This window comes from Palaemon carinicauda, chromosome 15 (genome assembly GCF_036898095.1).
Source record: "Palaemon carinicauda isolate YSFRI2023 chromosome 15, ASM3689809v2, whole genome shotgun sequence".
NCBI lineage: Eukaryota > Metazoa > Arthropoda > Malacostraca > Decapoda > Palaemonidae > Palaemon > Palaemon carinicauda.
In genome coordinates this window covers 81,264,398-81,286,485 of record NC_090739.1, presented here as the reverse complement: position 1 = coordinate 81,286,485, position 22,088 = coordinate 81,264,398, and the positions used below count along the sequence as shown (strand labels likewise).

The following is a 22,088-nucleotide window of genomic DNA, read 5'->3' as shown; positions in this document are numbered from 1 at the left end:
AACAAGTGTTTTGAAATAAGAAAACAATTTATTAACATAGAATCAGCAAACAACAAATATGTACAAGTATCATAGTCCAACTATTTACAAATATTTAGAAGCGTCTCATCTCGGTCAGTGTCCTTGCTGGTTCTGGTACCGCTGCATGGGGATACCCGATGGACTGGTGGTGTGTTGAGTTCCTTTGAGGTGTAGAGGGATGAGGGTGAAACACCCTCTTCTAGGCTGTTGACCATGGACCCCGGGGTCAGGACCAGGAAGCTGAGTGGTGTCACAGGTGTCTTGAAGGTGGCTGACAGCAACGACACTAAAGGTGTTGGTGAAGGAGCCTGGATAAGGGTGGCTGACGATACTGAAGTTGTTGGTGAAGGAGCCTGGACAAGGGTGGCTGAGGGTGCAGGTGGAATCCCTGGTTGCCACTCAGTGGTACGGGGCCAGGAGGACTGGCCTGAAGACTGTAGTGACTGGGGTGGCATCCACAATACAGGTGATGGCTGACTGGCTGGAGGTTGCTGCTGAAGCTGCTGCTGCTGCTCTGGCGGTGCCTGCAAGGTGGCTGGTTGAGGTTGATGCCAGAACTGCTGCTGCTGAGGGGGCTGCCAAAGTTGCTGGTGCTGTTGGCCTGGCCAGGTTATGAGTGGTTGTTGATGTGGCTGCTGGAAGAGCTGACACCGCTGCCTGTAGCGGTGTACAAGGTTGAGACAGTCTATCTGGAATTCATGCTAGGAGTCCTCCGGGATGGCATGCATGTGGCCTTCCAGCAGGCACGCAAAATCGTGTACGATCTTGTGCTGGCCAGTGTACGAGTGGGTGGCCGCCAAGGAATCTGCTTTAGAGATGATCTGAAACATACAAACATTATAACAATTTAGTATAGCATTTCAATGCAACATATTGCACATGCCATGTCAAAAGCAATGGATGAAACTGGAATACAATCTGCATGTAGACATTGGGATTCTCACCTGTTGCACTACATTACTGAGGTTGCTATGGGTCACCCAGGTGTTGGTGGTTGTGGTGGCTGTCTGTGTTGTTGGTGGGCTGGACTGCTTCCCCTTGCCCTTGCCCTTCCCGGTGCTAGTAGATGCTTTGCTCTGGGAACCTGTGGGCCTCACTTCGTCATCGTCTCCATCGCTGACCGTCACTGCAGCTGACTCTGGGACAGCAAACTGCTCACTAGGGACTGCCTCTCCCCGGACAATGTGTTGTATCAGGAAACTCCAGGTCTTCATGATCTGGTCATCACGGGCACTCCTTTGTGGCTGGCCAGCTCCACTCTTCTCCTTCTTCATAACCTTCCCCACCCTGGTTCTAAAGTTTTCGTAATGCTTCTTGCATTAGGCACCACTAGCAGGAGGCTCCAGCTGCTCTCCAACTCGGTCCCACCGCCTGTTCTTGGCCACCACATTGAGCCACTCCTTCTGCTTCTTGTCATACAGCTGGGGGTTCTCCTTCACAAGGTCGGCTAACCTAAACTCGGCCTCTTCTGTCCAGCGGTAATCAGGGATTTCTTTCTTGGACACCCGGACTCGCTTATTCTGCTTTCTGTTAACCTTGTCCTCACTGGATGGCTGTCTCTGGCCTTCGATTGGATCCTGCTGCGTCTCCGTAATCATGATATCAAGACTTCATATAGATGACTGAGGGGAATTATCTCTATCAGCAGTCTCTGCCTCTGGCCTGTTGGCTTCTGGCCTTCTCTGCTTTCCTCTTCTTCTTGTCAGCTTGGTTTTAGGCATGTTGTCTCTTCGCTGGCGACCTCTGGAATGGCGAGCAGTGTCCAGGAAGCTCTATATATACCCCCACACCGACGTGAGCGCCACTGTCATGCAGTAGTCGTGAACTGCTGGTGAACTGATCATGAACTGTTTGGGAACTGATTGTGAACTGCTTATGCCATGCGCAAACTGTTCGTGAAGTGTGTAAACTAGTCATGAACTGCTTGTGCCATCAATGCGTGAAGTACACGTGACCATGTCAGTGGGAAGGCTGGGCCACGCTGTAACGCGCGTATATTCGTGAACATGTCGTCAACTACTCGTGAACTCAACGGGAGCTGTTCGTGAACTATTCGTGGCAGTTCGTAACAGTCGTGGCATAGCACACATTGCCACGCACTGGCATGCATCCTCCCACATCGTCCCGACGAGGTCACGACGATTTCATGAACAGTTTGCGCATAGTTCACCACCTGGTCGCGAAATTTTGTCGTGACCAAAATTTTGAACATTTCAAAATTCTCGTCACTACATGCCACGAAGTCACGACGGGTTTACGTACACTTCACACCAGTTTACAACTAGTTTGTGCATTGCCACGACTCAAGTCATGCCAATGCGTGCCACATATTCGTGCAAGTGTCAGCCTGGCATAAGACACAGCACTGTTGGCCAAATTCTCTTGCTTAACATATAGGTATCCTTCATACACTAGCTTTTCTCCTCCTCTTTCCCTTTTCAGGAATTCCATATTTCTCTTAGGAAGTAACTTCTGTATAATATACGAAAAAGGAAAAAGTTTTTAAAATATTCTTAGTCTGGAGCAAGTCAATATTTCTGTGGGCAATCAATAGTGACACTGAACTTATTAAAAAAATGAGCTGAAAGTAATAGTTAAAGATATCTTTTTTTATACATCTTTAACTATTATATGAAGTAAATAACGAGTAAAGGCTCATTTAACAAATTAACTATTATGGAGGGTAATTGTGCAAAGGGGGTAACTGTCCTAGGGGTTAATTGTCCTGGGGGGTAGTTGTCCTAGGGGGGTAGTTGTCCTAGTGGGGTAGTTGTCCGCGGGTGGTAATTGTCCTGTAGCGTACGCAAACAGGCATGTTCTTTCACCTAACACCAATTATGTCCCATGTCGATGGATACTCATAGTCGAGTAGTGTGGATCTGGTGAGAGTTTGAGTGGTACTAAAATTCTTTTTAAGCAATTAAGGCATTATTGCTGTGTCAGTTTGCTAAGACTATTAGATTTGTGGAAACCTTCACTGTGAATGAAAGATACTGTTACCCATATAACTTAAGACACACCACCTATAAAATAGTCCAATGACTTCGCAATTTATAAATTGTGATCTTATAAAGAGCAATAATCCCACTGTATAAAACTAACATATACATCTACATATTTTTTATGCAAGGCTTGGGACATATATACATATATATATATAAATATATATATATATATATATATATATATATACTGTATATATATATATATATATATATATATATATATATATATATATATATATATATATATATATACACACAGTCCAACATTCTAGTATTCTAATACAATTGATAAAGACAAATTGTTTTCGATTTTGTACTGCAGTAAATTTCAACCGCTCCTCTCTCTCCCTTGATATATCTATGTATCAACGTAGTCTGATTGGTAACGCCTCTGCCTGGTGTTTGCCAGTCGGGGGTTCGAGTCCCGCTCAGACTCGTTAGTGCCATTAGTGTCTGCAACCTTACCAATCTTGTGAGCTAAGGTTGGGGGTTGGGGGAGCCTATAGGTCTATCTGCTGAGTCGTCAGTAGCCACTGCCTGGCCCTCCCTGGTCCTAGCTTGGATGGAGAGGAGGTTTGGGCGCTGATCATATAATATATTATGGTCAGTCTCTAGGGCATTGTCCTGCTTGCTAGGCCAATGTCACTGTTCCTTGCCTCTGCCATTCATGAGCGACCTTTGAATTCGGTTTTTTATGTTGATTCGTGATCTTTTGGGGTGCATATTTCTGTTGCTAAATCAAGCGATTTTTTTACTTTGCTGAATTTATTTCGATATGACCTTTTCAAAGAGATTAAATCATGTGTCGGAACACTGGTCAAATGACAATAAAATTTTCTAGGCAGTAAGATCAATCGTCAGAAAACTCTGACATGGCTGTTTTATCGGTTAGCTTTTGTTCTGTTCAGTATTTGAGGCAAAACTGTTATTGACTGGTGGTGGACATTTAAATGGGATTGCAATGTAATGTGGCATGAAAACTCCATAATTCTATAATTGTTCAATAGGTTTACCGGTTCTAAATGTAATATATGTTGCAAGCAATGCTGAGGTTTTAATATGCGAGGTAACTTGTTTCTATACAAAAAAAGAACAGTAACTTATTTCTATATAAAAAATAGTACAGTATACAGGATGAAAACGGAAAAAACTAAAAGCTTCAAAGAAATGAAAACTAGGCTTTTCTTCGGAGATATGTCTAATATGAAGAAATTAAAAAGGTTTCATGCTAACAGCCTTGGATTTTACGAAAACTTTGATAAAACTAGATAGTCAACATATTCCGTTCAGTAGTTGCTACAAGAGGAATGAAGTAAAATATATGGAAGATTGAAATCATCTCTCTCTCTCTCTCTCTCTCTCTCTCTCTCTCTCTCTCTCTCTCTCTCTCTCTCTCTCTCTCTCTCTCTCTCTCTCTCTCATACAAAATCCCAAGTTGTAAAAATCCATTTTAGATGATCTTAAAATAAAGATATTGTGTTTCTGATATGAATCAAATTGAAAGAAGTGGAGGGACTAACCACAATTTGAAGAGTCAAGAAATGCTTTTGGTTGATAATTACAGATATAAGTAAATGGTGGTCAATTGATAAAGTTTCACGGGAATGTATAGTCATGTACTGAAAGTAATTGTAGTGATGACTGCTGAAATACTTCATATATTTTATCGGGTTGCTGTTACTGCATAAGGCATTTTCACCTTATAAATTCAATTATGAGGAGAAAAATTTTTTCAAATACATGAAAAATAGCTTAAAACCCTATTAGCTTCCGGGGACACACAGCGGCCCCTGGCACCCAGCTGTTCTGGTCATATTTTCCAACCTCCCGTTTTTTAACTTGCTGGATCCATGCTTGCTAAACAATAGGTGAAATTTATGCGAGGCATTTGCCTGTCTGCGTTCCTAACAATAAACTAAGAAATTAAATCCATCTATTATTATTATTATTATTATCATTATTATCATTATTATCATTATTATTATTATTATTATTATCAAGTAAGCTAAAAAGGAACTTTTGATATATTAGTATATATATATATATATATATATATATATATATATATATATATATATATATATATATACATACATACATATATATATGTCTATATATATATATATATATATATATATATATATATATATTGTTACATTCAACTCTTGTACATGACGTAGATTATGCAAATCTACATTAACAATACGTGAAAATGATAGCCAGCAAACATAATATATAACTATATTTGAGTTTTAATATAGATATTTACAGTATTATACACGAGCCGCCGATTACCCACGGCACACCAGAAACTAATTAATAATATTCTTGAGTTATTACGAAGATGTAAGTCTTGAGTAGACTTCCCAAACTTCTATGCAGCGAGGGAAAGACGGTGTTGCTTAGTTTTAGATATAAAAGGTTAATATGTAGCTACACAGCTTCTGACATTGAAACAGATGAATTTTGAACTTCTTCAAGATTTTCTAGCGTTGTGTGTAGTCACTAATTTTCAGAGACGCTGAGGGCATAGGCTACCTTGACGAATGTGTCCAAACACCAGCGCGGTGTAATTGTCAAGTCTGCTCTCTCCTGCTTGTCACCTATCCTTTATACGAGGGACCAATACACATTCGGGACCGAATGTCCCTGACAGACGAGAAGCGCCCACGGCTAGCATTACGTAGCATGATGGAGCGCCAGGACTCACTCTCGAATCATCCCACTGGTGCCGAAGGAGTATCTAGAAATCTAGTTTCAGACCAACGATACTTCAGTTACATTTAAAATTACATATATAAAAGGAATTATTTTATTTTCATATGAAAACTGTTCTATTTTTACATCGTATTTGAAAAAAAATAAGCCCTATCCACAAGTCTTATCATTCATCATACATAAATTTAGTGTACATATATCAATATATATATATATATATGTGTGTGTGTGTGTGTGTGTGTATATGTATATATATATATATATATATATATATATATATATATATATATATATATATATATATATATATATATACATAAATATATAAATATATATACATATATATATATATATATATATATATATATATATATATATATATATATATATATATATACAGTGTATATATATATATATATATATATATATATAGGTGTGTGTGTATGTGTGTGAATGAGTGTGTGTTTATATATAATCTCTATTTCACTCTTTCTCCTCTATTGATTATTAATATCCCAAAGCCTTATTGTAATCCCTGCAAGGTAGGGTCACACTTTGTCAAAAAAAACAGTTAAGAGACATGTGACGCTTTAGCACTGCCTCCAATTTCACTTTTTTATTTTGACAAAATAGTTTCATTATAATAGTTAGAAACCTACTATAACAAAGCACCATCGAACCATCAGCAATATCAGAGTCAACAAAGGCAATATAAAACCTTTGATGTTACTCTAAGTTACTCCTATAGAATGGATAATCCCTATAAACCCTAAATTTCAAACGAAATAAAAAATGAAATCCAATAATTATTGGATTTAAAGCTTAAAGCGCGCTGTAGCCTTGTAGTTTCTGTGTTGTCAGTATGTCATTGGAGTTTTCTCAGAACAGGATCGGAATCTATACTTTCGCTCTATTTGCAGAACTACTTTTTTCCGAGAGGTTTTTTTCGACACTGCGACTTTGATATTGCCATGAAGCGAAGTGAAATGTCGATCACAATATTTTGTTGGTCCAGAGTACCTACAGGAATATGTACTTGAACTTTTAATGTTTTATATTTATGCAAAAGAAATTGTCTTCTTGGAATTCCCAGAGATCCAACCAAGAATAGTTATTGATGTAGCAAATAATATATCAGATTACTGTAGACATCTGTTAATTCCACCAAATACAATTTTTTTTTTCGGAGGGGCAATCCTCTTTAACACGTATCATTGTTATCAATTGGCTAAATATGATAACAGAATGAACACAAATAAGAGTGACAGTTGCTTAGAGCTGTGTATCAGAGTAACAATGCAAATTGAATTTGTTATGTAATTACTATATTCATTATATATTTGAGATTTTTTCGCCTCTTTTCAAATTATAAATAGCCATTGAAATTATTGATTTATATTTATCACGCCCCCCGTTTCATACCAGGTTACCATTCTAGTACAACAGGAAACCCTTTATATGGCTTTAATTGCATCGAATAACTTGTTTTATCGAATTATAACTGCGAACTTCAGATTTTGTTATTCTTATTTTCTTCATGACGGATTCGATTAGCTTTTTGTATAAAATCTCTGTTCACTGAAAAAATTCATAAAGTCATAGGTAATTTGCACCAGGTTAGAGTGTCATTTTTATATACGTATATGTATATGCTTATGTATACGTATAAGTATATGTATATGTATGTATAGATAGATATATAGATAAAGGTAGATTTATAGACACTGATGCAATATATATATATATATATATATATATATATATATATATACCTGTATATATATACCTGTATATATATATATATATATATATATATATATATATATATATATATATATATATATATCATCATCTCCTCCTACTCCTATTGACGCAAAAGGCCTCGTTTAGATTTCGCCAGTCGTCTCTATCTTGACCTAAAAGCTCAATACTTCTCCATTCATGTGTAGGCCTGGGTCTTCCAACTATTCTAGTGCCTTGTAGAGCCTAGCTGAACGTTTCGTGAACTAATCTCTCTTGGGGAGTGTAAAGAGCATGCCCAAACCCTCTCCATCTACCCCTCTCCATGATCTCATCCACATATGAACTCGAGTAATCTCTCTCATAGTTTCATTTCTTGTCCTGACATATAACTCAATGGCAGATCTACTAAATCTATTAGAGATTGTTTCATTGTCATACAGTGACTCATGTCCATAGAGTAAAACTGATATATAGCCTGATTTTTATATATAATTTCAGGCGATTTGATTTCCAAATTTTATTCAACCTAGCCATTGACTGATTTTCTTTTTTCAACCATTCACTAAACTCTAATTCTAAGGACCCTGTATTGGAGATCATAGTTCCTAAATACTTAAATGATTCTACTTCATTAATTCTTTCTCCTTCCAATGATATTTCATCTTCCATTACATACTCCGTTCTCATCATCTCTGTGTTTCTTCTATTTACCTTCAGCCCAACCTCTTGTGATATTGCATGCATTCTTGTAAGCAAACATTGCAAATCCTGTGGTGTTCTGCTAACAAGGACAGCATCATCAGCATACTCTAAATCTGCTAAATTCCTATCACTAATCCAGTCCAACCCTTCTCCACCATCTCTGACTGTTCTACGCATTACAAAATCAATGAGGTGGGTAAACAACATAGGTGACAACACATTCCTTTGGAGTGCTCTGCTGTTCACTGGAAATTTATATGATATAACTCCATTAACATTAACTTTGCACTTGCTATGCTTACGGACAGACTTAATCAAATCTACATATTTAAGAGGAATTCCATAACAACGCATAACTTTCCACAAAATTGGGTGGTGCACAATATCAAAGGCTTTTTCATAGACCACAAATGCCATCAAAAGTTGACTCTCAGCTTTTCATCAATCTTCCTCTCCAATCTCTTTAGAATAAACATACTATATATTTTTATAACAACTAACGTAAGTGTTTAGCCTCATTTTTTTTTTTTTTTTTTTTTTTTTTTTTTTTTTTTTTTTTGCTATTTTTACCAACACTTCCAACTCCCATTCATCAGGTTTTGCCTCTTCATCCACATTCTACAAAATAACCATGTAAGTACTCTGAGAGTCACTTCATTTTAGGCCAGTAACATCTCGGCAGTTATTCCGTCGTATCCCGGGGCATTACATCTCTTTAGTTTTTTTAGGATAGCTTCGACTTCAAACACACTGAAGTTATTCATGGGAACATCAAGGTCTTCATCAGCTTCAGGTATATCAGTCAAAGTATTTCCTTCATATCTCCTATTCATAACCTCAGTGAAGTGTTCCATCGAACGTTGTATCTCTTCATCTTCTGTTACTATAACAGAGCCATCTCTCTTTTTGATGGGTATATGCTGCTTCTTCTTCTTTACCCCAGTCGAAATTTGATTAATAATTCCATGAGCAATTCTTACACCACAGCCACTTCCTGAATTCATAGCATATTCAGACTCATCTGCTTTACTCTCTAAATAGTCTCTCCAGTCATTCCTAGCTTTTCCTTTGACCTCACTATCAATACTGGAATACTTAGCATGTTCTACCTTATAATTTTCCTTACTTCCTAGAAAACTTTCAACAATCAATTTGTGTCTTTGTCTCCTTTTAAAAGTATCCCAAGTATCATTTGGTATCCATGGCTTTATCCTTGTAACTGCGTGTCCCAAGACTTCACAATCAACTGACTGATATATGTTCTTAATATCACACAGTTCTTCATTAATTGTCTGTTCTTCGTCTCTTAAAGTCTCCAAGACTGCAAATCGATTCCTACATTCAATTACAAATGTGTTTCTGTGATCTTCTTCTAAAAGCTTAGTTACATCCAACCTAGGTATTCTATCTGCCTTCCTGTTGGGTGTTTTCAGTTTTAATTTCAGTGTGGCAATGAGGAGCTGGTGATCGCTACCAAGATCTGCACCTCTATAGCTTCTTACATTTCTCAGTCCTCTTTCTCTCATTATTAATGGCAATGTGATCTATCTGATTTTTGTAATTGCCACATGGTGAAGTCCATGCATACTTGTGAATGTTCTTGTGTTGAAAACGAGTACCTCCAATGACCAGATTGTTTGCAAAATAGAAACTTATGAAATGTGCTCCATTTTCAATTGTAACTTTGTCAAGACCCTCGACGCCCATCACATTCTCTATCCCTTGATTATTTCTTCCAACTTCAACATTGAAGTCGTCAATCACAATTTTCATATCTCTCTCAGGGTTCTCATCTATTACCTTCTGCAGTTCTTCATAGTATTCATCTTTCCTTTCTTCAGGGGAATCATTTGTTGGGGTATAGCAAACTATAATACTCATATTGCACTGCTTTGAGTTGAACTTTGCGACTAACAATCTACTATTTACAGCTCTCCACTGGGTTAATGCCTTTTCTGCTCCTGGTGTCATCATCATTCCCTTTCTCTTCCAACTCCATCTGATCTTCCTGAGTAGATATATATATATATATATATATATTGCCTTGGTCTAAAGTTTCCTTACTAATCCTCTTACAACGTGTTTCATTTAGAGCCAAGATATCCAAACTATATATCATAAATTCACTCCCACTTGCTGTAACTTCCCAATCTGATTTATGGTTTTAACATTCCAATTACTCATTTTCAATTTTTATTTAGTATTCATAAACCGGGAGATTCTTAGCACCCTGCTACGCCCGGGACTGGGGGCCATTCTGTCATCTTCTCTTTCCGTGACTGACTAAATCCATAGAGAATTCATTGGCTAGATACATCAAAGGATAACCAGTTCCTTGTGATGTGCAATGCCTATCTAACTAAGCCAAATGACCCCTGCGGCCCTGCCGGTCCATACTAATTCTAGTAAGATCAACCGCTAATCATCAGGAGTAAAAGCAGGAGAGACAGTTTATCTATCGCCTTAAACCCAATCCGTCACTCTGCTGCTAGTGACTTCATCGAGATTTAGGGGGGCATTTCCTCCACACCTAAAGCTCTCATTACTCCACAAAGTTGCTCATACAAGTATAACCGTTGGCAAACTTAGATTGCTAAGATATACCGCCTAGCATGGTATATACTGCCTAGCATGGTCGATATACCGCCTAGAACGGTACATACCTCCTAGCATGGTACATACCACCTAGCGTGGTAATATACTGCCTACCACTGTACATATACCGCCTAGCACGGTACATATACCACCTAGCATGGTATATATAGATATAAATTAAGATTTAGATTTAGATTTAAGTTTAGTTATCGATTTATATTTAGATATATTTATTTCCGTGCCTGCATACCACGTTGGAAGGAAGGAGATAGATTTTAATATTCATTGCAAGAACAAAAAACAAAGACGAAGAAAGCTGTAGATTTCTAGTTGATATAATGAAATGAAAAGATAAACAAATAAATGGAGTAATTTAAATTGATTTAAAATAGGCTTATTTATACTGGCAAGTAAGGAAACACAAATCCAGAACTGTTGACTGCACTTATTATAAGGCAACCAAGAAGGTAAGGACAACAAAATATGAGAAATAAGAAATGAGGCTACACTAACTCTAACCAAAGTAGAAGTACAGATACTCCAATGATTTACCAAAAAAAAAAGAAAAAATGAAATTGGTGTTAAATATCCTGAACTAACTTCCATTATATTTATTATAGCAAACCTTAATGTGAATAAATAATTCCTAGAGTTAGTAATCAATGGATGACAGGCACGAGGATCTGCACGCAAAGCGACCAGATTTTTTTTTATTATTTTGCATCAAATTAATATATATTGAACAATTCTAGATTGCAAACGAGAACTAACAAAATTAATAAAATGTTTTTGAAATTCATTATGACGTCCTTTGCTTCACCGTTTTCACTAATGAAAAATTATTATGTTTATTGATATAATAAATACCATTCAAAATTACCTGGAAAATTCAGAGCAACACTATTTCAGTTTGAATAGAATGTTATTGTTAGTCGATGTTTATTTATTGTTACCCGTTTAAATCCTTGCTCAGGAGGTTTTGATTTATGTAGATTTGTTTTAGTTTGTCGAAATTGTCTGTCAGTCCAATTCGGTTAACAATTTTAACAGAATATCATGCGCTGCGAAACCTGACCTGTCCTCATAAGATAAAATTCTTAAACACAAGTGTCCTTATGAACGTGTGTTGGATGGAATACCTGTCATTTTTTAAGCCATTAACCTCTGGTCAAGCTGTGAAGGTCAAGCTGTAGACAGATGCGAAAAATTTAAATTTTGGCCATCACTTGGTCATCCGTTATCCATTAATCTCCTATGCCAACAATAAGGTTACTGAAGGATTCCGTAAAACTGTTTTTTTTTTTTTTTCTACGGTATAGTTCTCAATACTTTTATCTATATAGTGAGTTAAGGATAGTGCCAAATACTTCAGGCTTCTGCATCAGTAGCCATTATTTCCTAGCCAGTGTGCTTATAAAGATGAGCATTTTTCCTAACAATGGTAGTTATGATAAAGAACATCTGCATAGGGGTTTCTTTTCAGAAGTCTTCACTCATAGTTTGCGAGGATCATCCCTCAACATGCTTATGAATCATCCACTTAAGTGAAAGACGAACGCCAACACCCCTAATAGATGAGTGATTGTGGTGACATGGTGGCAAGTACAAGAATTGCTTGTTTTGTTTAATTCAAAATTATATATTTCGACAATGTCCCATGGAAGAGTTTTTATGTTCAGAAGTTTAAAAAGCTGTAATATTAAACGTCAAACGTCTTGCCACTGAGCTATAAGCATTTCTATTTTTCGAGTAATGTTTATCTTTTATCTATTTGTTTGTTTGTTTAATTTGATATTTTACATATTCTACTGGTACATTCAGATTTGCATCACTTGAATACGTTCGTCTCTAATATTATTTTCATTAAATTTTAATATTTTTCTCATATTTTCCCTCCTTTTTGTCTTATTCTTACCTTATTCTAAGTAGTATTTATACGCAAATTTTCAGTTTCATTGAAGATGAATAAAGACATAGAAACCACATTACCTTCATTTTTCTTACCAACAGATAGGCTTCCTCATTTTAATACTTTTTGTTTCTCCTTTTACATTCTATAATGTGTCTTTTGAATTCTTGATATAAGCGTAAAAGAACCGTCAGTGACATCGATCTTTTCTCTCCTATTTTCATACATTATTTTTCTACTGTTACCTAACGCCAAGACTAATCCCATGTAACATACAATTTCCTCTTCAAGAATTCCATGGAACAAAAGATATCCCGAGAGACCATTCCATTTTGTAAATTACAATCTAATCATTCCATATGTTTCGTGACTAAGAAGAAACCTGGAAAGGAACAGCGGAATGGATGTAGTGAGAAAATAACAGCCTTTGTCTCACTCCCCTTTTGTGTTGCTTTCTCCACCATCAGCGTCTGGGAGAGAAGGAATATGACGATGCCATTAAGTTTTGTTCCATCTAACAAAAGATAGAAGTAATGCACATAGCGAGACATGAAATATGAAATTTTTGTAAATATGAATATGTAAAACTTTGATAAGTCGAGCGTGGTGGCTTTTATTAAAGCTACAGTGTCGGTCTGTCACTCAAATGACGGTAGTGATTGATGGATAACGATATACCTGTGGAAATTATGATAATGATAGTAGTGATACCAAGAACAATAACAATAGCTATTTTCTCAGACGAAGATAGTTTGGCTCGTATTACAGAAGCAAAATTAAAAGAATGTTTAGAATTTACAATAAAATGCTATTTCCCTTACTTATTAGTATTCCTAATAATTTCAGTTGGCAAGGCAAGTCATAAGTTTAAAAAAACATAATTATTAAAACACAGCTGACAGTATGAGCATTCTAGATAATGTACCAAAGTTAGCATGGCCTCCAGAAAATGTTATTTTCCTTCTTCACCACAGAACGTCCTCCCACAACGAAAAGGTAGAGTATAAAAGTTATGAATTATATATCAAAGGAAAACGAATTTTAAGCCATTGGATCCCTTTCTGGTTACTGCTCATTTTTCTTTGCCTACACATACACCAATTAGTCTGGTCTATTCTTTAAACATTCGCCTCTTCCCTCAAACACCTGACAACATTAAGATAACAGAAAAATTCTTCACTCAAGGACTTAACTACTGCACTACAATTGTTCGGTGGCTACTGTCCACTTGGTAATGGTAAAAGAGACTTTTTAGGTATGATAAACAGCTCTTCTAGGAGGACACTCCAAAATGAAACAGTTGTTCCTGTCTTAAGTAGTGTCATAACCTCTGTACCGTGGTCTTCCACTGCCTTAGGTTGGAGTTCTCTTCCATGAAGGGATACCCAGGCACACTACATGTTTCCTTATTTCCTTTTCTCACTGGGCTATTTTCTTTGTTAGAGACCTTTGTCTTATAGTATCCTGCCTCCCAGCTATAGTTGTAGCTTAGCTAGTAATAGTACTAAAAATAACAAAAAGTGCAACTCTGCCGGCCGTCAAAGATGCCAAAAAATACCACTCTCCATATCAATGTCTCCATGCGAAAAAAAAAAATGGAGAGTTCTCAAACTCAACCATAATAAAAACATGAAAGTAGAATTCAGAGAACTTACTGTTTTGTCAGGTTAACTTTCAGTTGACTGTCCAGATATTTAAAATTCAGTTGTCTGTCCAGATTGTTAAAGGTTTGGTTGACCGTCCAGATTGTTAAAGGCATAGTTGACTATCCAGACGATTAAATGTTATTTGAATCTGCAGATGCTTAAAGGATCAGCTGACTGTCCAATTAAATAACATTCAGCTGACTAGCCAGACACTTGATATTCTGTTGACTGTCCAGACGATTAACATTATGTTGACTGCCAGATGATTAATATTCAGTTGACCGTCGTGGTGTTTGAGTGTTCTACTGACTGCCCATATCATTAGTATTCAGTCGACTATCCAGATGCTTGAAGGTTCTTCCGCTGACTGCCCAGGGGATTAACATTCAGTTGACTTTCCAAGTTTAAAGATTTAGTTGATTGTCCCGATGAGTAACATACAGTTGACTATTCAGGTGCTTAAAGGTTCAGTTGACTCGAAAGATAAATAACATTCAGTTGACTGTTCCGATTATTAACATTCAGTTGACGGTCCAGATTCCTAATGTTCAGTTGACTATCCAGACGCTTAAAGGTTCAGTTGACTTTTCAGATGACTAACATTCAGTTGATTGTCCAGATACTTAGAATTCGGTAAACTGTCTAGATTCTTAAAGGTTCTGTTGACTGTCAAGAGAATTATTATTCAGAGGACTGCCTACTGTAGACGATTAAATGTTCAGTTGTTTGCCCAGATAATCAACATTTAGTGGACTATCCAGACCTTTGAAGGTTCAGTTGGGTGTCTTGATTATTAGCATTCAGGTGACTGTCCAGATACTTAATATTCAGGTGACTGTCCAGGATATTAACATTCAGTTGAGTGTCCAAATGCTTGAAGGTCCAGTTAACTTTCCAGATTGTTAATATTTAATTGAATGTACATTTGCTTGAAGGTTCAGTTAACTACCCCCATAATTAACATTCAGTTGACTGTCCAGATGTTTAAAGGTTCAGTTGACTGCCCAGAAAATTAACATTCAGTTGAATGTCAAGATAATTAACATTCAGTTGATTTTCCAAATACTTAGTATTCAGTTGACTGTCTAGATAATTAATATTCAGTTGATTGTGCAGATGCTTGAAGGTTCAGTTCACTGTCCAGATGATTAACATTCAGTTGACTGTTTAAATGTTTAAAGGTTCAATTGACTCTCCAAAAGATTAACAACATTCAGTTGACTGTCAAGACGCTGAATATTCAATTGACAGTCCAGAAGATTAACAATCAGTTGACTGTAAGATATTTAATATTCACCCGACTGTCCAGACGCTTAAAGCTTCAGTTGACTGTCTAGATTAGTAGGCTTCACTTGACTGCCCAGATAATTAATAATCATTTAATTGACCAGGTGCTTGATGGTTCAGTTAACTGTCCAGATGATTAACATTCAGTTAACTGTAGGATGCTTAATAATCAACTGACTCTCCAGATGCTTAAAGGTTCAGTTGAATGCCCAGAATAGTAGGCTTCAGCTGACTGTCCAGATAATCAATATTCAGTTAGTTATCCAGATGCTTGAATGTTCTGTTAACTGTTCAGATAATTAGCATTCAGTTGACTATTCAGATGTTTAAAGGTTCAATTGTCTGTCCAAAAGATTAACATTCAAGTGAATGTCAAGATGCTTGATATTCATTTGACTGTCCATATGTTTGAAGGTTCAGTTACCTGTCCAGATTATTACCATTCAGTTGACAGATCAGATTTTGAAAAGTTCAATTGACTGTTGAGATGATTGACATTCGGTTGACGGTCAAGATGCTTAATATTCAGTCGACTGTCCAGATATTTAACCAAGTACAATAAATGTATTTCGAAGTATTTTTCTATTTATTATTTATATGATAATCTATAGGTTTTGGTATTGGCCATAGCATATCATACCAAGTTCGTCTATTCTATAAAATGAGTGAATGAAATGGAAATTAGGAAACTTACGTTATTGAAAGTGAATGTTTTATTCTAAACACAACTAACAAGCAAATCCGTTCTCGTACCTTTTCTTAAAAGGGATAACGCGTACCATGAAGGTTATCTAATAGCATCAGCTGTTGAATAAAGAATACTATACACCTTACTAAAACTACCATCAGCAAACAAACAATAGATTAATCTAGATATTCTTACTTCAAAAATTGTGTCAAATGCCGTTGATATGCTGTTAGTACCAAATGCTTTTGGGAATATACACTATAATGGACTCTAGTGATATAAGTCTTTAGAGAAAACAAAAAATCCTGATATACTGTTAATTCACCAAACATTAGTATCTACTAATAATGAAAAAATGAGGTATTGTATATGTGAATCATATATTTCCGTTATACATGAGTTATTCAAATTGTAAATGGCAATATGATATGATCTAAATATCTTTATTAGTCTTTGCGCAGCCTCGAACATTTCAGTGCTTTAAGATACAATGCAAAAGAAAGGGCAACAACTCGTCCAGTTAGAAAACCATTTCCTAACTTAATCTCGTTATTACAATAATATTGCAGTAACAGCTCATCCCGATGGCTGCAGAATTGCAGTTCCCAGTCATTCAGTGCAAAGTGTAGGTTCTTTTAGAAAGACGGCAGAATAATAAATCAACAAATCTCTCATGTGTAATATAGGATTAGCATTGCCATACAATACTAAGGGAATTATCTTTAAAACTAGATAAAAATTCAAGTTACTTTCTTATTTGTTGAGCGATTCACTTCTATCAATAATTGATATTTATTGGCAACAGGGCTGCGCCACAAATTAAAAATTATCTGATATCCTGGCAGTTCAGTCTCGTATTTAAATAATGTACCCTACAGTTCTGGAAAGCTTGTATTCCCTCCATTTTATTTCATCACACCTGCCACTAACATTATGCTCGAATTGCCAAGAACAAGATTTCTTGCTATTTGAGCGGTTATGTTTTTCTGTAAATTGAATCTGAGCGCACACATACTGAAGTGTTCTGATTTCAAGGATACTTGATAGTAATAAAATATTCTAGATCTCATATGAAATTATCAGTTACAACAATTAGGCTTATATTTCATATGTAAAGTTTATTTAGTAATGGCATTTACACTGGGTAGGAAGAAGCAGTATTTTAACCATGTGGCTTTATTTTGTAACATTTCATGTTACAATTACCTTCATGATTTACTTTTTCGTGAACATTGAATAACAAATTAATAAATCAAATAATACTGATGTTATGAAAATACCATTACGATGTGTAAGGTTAAAAACAGTACTAAGGAAGTTCCTGTTCGAACAGAGATCATAGATCTCCCAAGACTAAGTGATGTTAGTGCTTAAAAGATTTATGAATGACAAAGAGGGATAACAAAAGGGAACCCTGACATATCTGAAGGGATCTAAAAACTTTAACAGGTGTAAAGCAGTGCATTTGGAGAGTGGAAGCTTTTCGTCAATGAGGGAAGAAGAGAGAGAGAGAGAGAGAGAGAGAGAGAGAGAGAGAGAGAGAGAGAGAGAGAGAGAGAGAGAGAGAGAGAGGAATTGTCATTCCCTCTTATCATGAAGATTCTAAAAACTCCGAGGAAACTGAAGGGATGCTGTACATCCATTACACTTTGTAAAGAGACAAAAGTGAAGGGAGAGAATTGTTAAAACTATTTCAGAAGAGAAATCGGTAGAATATTGAGTTAGATATAGATTTGCATACTCGATAAATGTTTAAATAAATAGATGATATCTAAGGAATATATTTCATATTAAATTTATAGGAAATGCAAGAATAGAAGGGTACAGAAGAAGTTAAGTCTAAATCAAAATACCAAGTATATTTTTATCAAGATTTATTTACAAAATAATTAAAAGTGCAGGACACCCTATGCTAATGGAAAAATGAAGCGCAAAATCTGAGGCCATAACAAATCACGGAGGGCTCTGCAAATTAGTGGTAAGTTTCCTAATATTGCCGGTAATCCGAAGCAAATAGCATTTGCCCAGGAGAGGGAGTTATAAATGTCTCATAATTACCCAATTTATATGATAGGAGTAAGGCTACGAGAAGAAATTGGGAAAAGAAAATTGCAACAAAATCCACGGATGAAAATCACAAACGACGGAGACCATGTTATTTGAAATATAAAGAAAATAAAGAGACCACATTTGGCTGTAATGTAAATCTATTTTCAAGATAAAGCAGGACCAGCAATATCCTAAAAAGAGAACATCGAGTTAATTTCATTCCCAGGAAGCAGAACAGTAGTATAAATGTCTCTTTCAATAAGATAAAAGATAAGGTATCTTACCGAAAAAAAGTATAGTTCTTTTGAAATCAAAGATTCATTCTGGAATTGGCTCTAATAAAATCCTACGAAACAATTGTAGATTAAAAGAAAAACATTAACATTAATCTTTCTTAGAAGTAAGTAAAAAAAAAAAAGAAACGTCAAATCTCTTCAATATTTCCCTAACTGAAATGAAGAATCAAAAAGAGGAAAAGGAGAGCAAATGTTGCAACCGAAAATTGTAACGAAGAGCTCAAAATTACATTTAACGCTATTTGAAAAGATGAAAAATAGTTGGAAGATACGTAACATGCGACCTGGCCTTCACTATCATAAAGAAAAAATAGCAATGGCATTAAGATGGACAATAGCTTTCATTGAGATGTTCATTATTCTTTTGGAAAGGACGTGAGGAGAAAAGGGTATTGGGTAATCCAGTCGCCTTTGTAGAAGAGTAGTGCTAACGAAGGCTTTCAAATGATTCTCCCATAATTTGGAATTGATGTAAAACAAAATGAACTGTGTAGATAAATGGAAATAGATAAGGATAAGATAGTCATGTACACGATTTCATATAAAGAGAAGGAAAAGGAAAAATTATCGTCATGCCTTTAACACGCCGAGAAGAAGTAGGAAAACTATTTATGAATAAAGATTGGGAATTTGGGTAACATGGCCTCGTTCTTTAACGTATCTGATGGAGTATGCAAGAGGGGAATGACTCCTGGGATACGTGAAATTTTGGACCACAAATCCCACGATACATGGAAGTATCAAAGATGGACAAACGAGATCGGGAAATTATTCATGCAAAATGACAAACCACAATTAGATCACGTTGACAATTAAAGCCGGTGTGGACAAGGAAATACGCAGGGAAAAGTTGGAATGAAAAGATACTGGAAGAAAGAGAATAAAAGGGAATAGGGGAAAGAGATGACTAAGAAGATGGTAGCTAGAGGAACTTGAAAATGAAATAATCAAGGAGGGAAAGCGAATGACAAAAATCAGCAGTTAGTGAGAAAGCAAGCAAATGCAAAAGGAGGGGAAGGGAAAGTAAAGGTTGGAACTAAAGTGTAACGAATAAAGAGAAAATCCTTTTAGAGTTTATGGGAAACAGGAGCAACATATTAATAAAGAGCGGGAAGTTTGCTTTGTGATAAAGAGAACCAGTTAGCAGTAATGTTATCTGAAAAAAAGAAATAGTGTGTGTGTGCGTGTGTGTGGATGTGTGTGTGCGTGTGTGTGGATGTGTGTGTGCGTGTGTGTGGATGTGTGTGATCATGATTCTTAGGATGTACTAGCATGACTATGGGAAATATTTATTTATTTGCTTCCGAGTTTAATCACCGATTTTATTATGAGACTGAAAACAACACAAAAAGACTTCGTATTTAATGAGTAAAACAGTAATGAAAAGTCATTCTGTTATTATTGGTAAATTTATTACTACAATAGCACAATTTTACACTCAGATATTAGAAATTATATTCTACTTAGTAATAAATAATTAAGTTACAAAAATTTAAGACATATGTTAACGAAAACTGCGTTTGGATAGTAAAAATAAGTTATTGGAAAATGCAAATAACCTCTGTTAATGTATGATAATAATAGCTTCCTTTCATAAACAAATACATCAGGTTATGTCTATTTCAAGCTCAGCAATAATAGTTGCTGTTCCTTTTATAGCTGACAATCAAACGGTTGCAATTAGAATCTTCATATAGTAAACCTCACAGTGAATAGTTCAAAAATAAAAATAACCCAAATATGAACCAACAAAATGACCAGGTCTGTCCCTCGCCAGAGGCGCTACCATTAGTATGTCCTTGAAAACAAATAATTGGTTGATTCAAAGAAGACTTTTTAATCAGTTCTTGGGACTTTATCATAGGAATTAGGATATTTAACATCTTGAGAAGAATATTTTGCGTTACAAGTATTTCTCAAAAATAAAGGGGTACGTTTTCATTAAAACATTCATAGGAGAAAATAACGTTATCACATATTAGTTTAAACATTTGCCATTTGCCTTTTAAAATTTCGCAAAATGTGAAATAATGCACTTTTAACTTCATATATTTTACAGTTAAAATTAACATTCTGCGTATGATTCTTCAAGTTGAAATACTCTACGGAGAGTATTGGATGGTACAATGAATAAAATAAATTTTCAAACATCATACCAAATGAAAGACAATATTACTGTAGATTATCCTTAACGCTTTTAAGATTTTTGTATTATTTCTTATTTCTTTCTATGATCTTCCCAGTCGTTACTGTAAGTTTCAGTTTGAAATACCTAAAGAGATGACTATAAAACTAAAGTTTTTGGTAATCATAAATGCTGTTAGTGACAATATATTTAATGCAAAGAAAATCCCTTGACTTTAGATAAATTCTAGCAACTACATATGCTCCCAGACATGATTGATATTGAAAGAAAACCAGTAATGGCAGCTGATTGAAATATCAATGTCTGCACTTTTGATACGTCTGTCTTTTCAAGGACTTTTTCTACTTTAACTCCAACTGAAAATCCCTTAGTGTTCTCCTGTATCGAATAATCTGAAGAAAATTAAGAAGGATAATCTTCGATACTATCACTGATCTCTAGCCTGTTGAATCAGCAATATTTTTCTCTTCCATTTCTTTCGTCGATGTCATCTGGTCATTTGATCAACTATTTCTGTTTTTCTTTGGTTAGTACTCGACTCAAAATAAAAATAAAAAATGTCCTTACTCAAAGAATATTTTTTCTAATGTGCGGGGGTGTTATGAGAAGGGATACATACATATTCCTTTCTTCAAAAATTAACAGCTTGGCAATACAGAATTGTGAAAAACTCAGCTCCAAGATAGAGACTGTATTTGCTCTCTCGAATTTGACGCAGACATAACCACCCACTTGAATTTACTTAATCTGAGCTTACACGTCAAGCAACAAAATGTTACTATTCAGTGCTTGCTTAAAAAAAGAGTAACCTTGCACACTTTTAATCAAGTCGTGTGCTCAGGACAGATTACATAAAGTCATACCTTTTATGCTTTATAAAAAAAATGAAAGTATGTCTCTTGAATTTTAGGAAATTCCAGAAGTCCAGTTTTCTCTTATTCAACAACCCAATGGAAGTTAATATGGAGACACATTTACCAGAACTTCAGCTTGAGTTAAGTAAACTACAGTCTAAATTAATATTGCTTGGAAAGAATATGTAAAGCAGGAGAGTTTCTGGAGGTTGGTTTGTAAGGAGAGATTCCCCAAGCTGAGAGACTTCGCCTTTAAACTGCACTCCCTGTTTGGTAATATGTGAATACACTTTCTCAACTATGAAGCAAGTAAACCTAAAACCAGAAATCTATAGAAAAATTAAAACTGGATGTGTATCTTAGGCTTACCACTACCAACACTGGTATTGATATGGAGGCCACAGTATAAGATAAGTACAACCACCAGAC

The 22,088-nt window shown here is 35.7% G+C and overlaps 1 pseudogene; it reads right to left on the bottom strand.

Annotated features, from left to right (window-relative positions):
* Positions 1 to 80: 80 nt before the first annotated feature.
* On the bottom strand, positions 81 to 10,160 carry LOC137654035 (uncharacterized; annotated as a pseudogene).
* Positions 10,161 to 22,088: the final 11,928 nt, after the last annotated feature.